The sequence below is a fragment of the Octopus bimaculoides genome, chromosome 23, assembly GCF_001194135.2.
Source record: "Octopus bimaculoides isolate UCB-OBI-ISO-001 chromosome 23, ASM119413v2, whole genome shotgun sequence".
NCBI lineage: Eukaryota > Metazoa > Mollusca > Cephalopoda > Octopoda > Octopodidae > Octopus > Octopus bimaculoides.
The window spans coordinates 25422497-25422778 of record NC_069003.1 but is presented as its reverse complement, the minus strand read 5'-3'; the positions used below and the strand labels follow the sequence as shown (position 1 = coordinate 25422778).

Genomic DNA, 282 nt, shown 5'->3' with positions numbered 1-282 from the left:
GTACCCTTAACGTAGTTCTCGGGGATCTTCAGCGTGACACAGAGTGTGACAAGGCTGGCCCTTTGAAATCCAGGTACAACAGAAACAGAAAGAAACAGTGAGAGAAAGTTGTGGTGAAAGAATACAGCAGATAAATCCCTTAAATGCCATTGTCATCCAGTATTCGTTTTCAGGTGTAACAATAGTGTGGGTGGCTATCACTTGATTTGAATAAATTTTTGTAAACTAAACTTCACACTTTACTTTTGAAAATATTTTTAAATAAGTGAAACCAGTTAAGTA

General features: G+C 36.9%; 1 protein-coding gene across 2 annotated transcripts in view; it reads right to left on the bottom strand.

Moving 5' to 3' along the window:
• The window catches only part of LOC106883761 (monocarboxylate transporter 14), an 11707-nt gene that overhangs the window by 8344 nt on the left and 3081 nt on the right, over window positions 1-282 (bottom strand). The window lies entirely within an intron of this gene.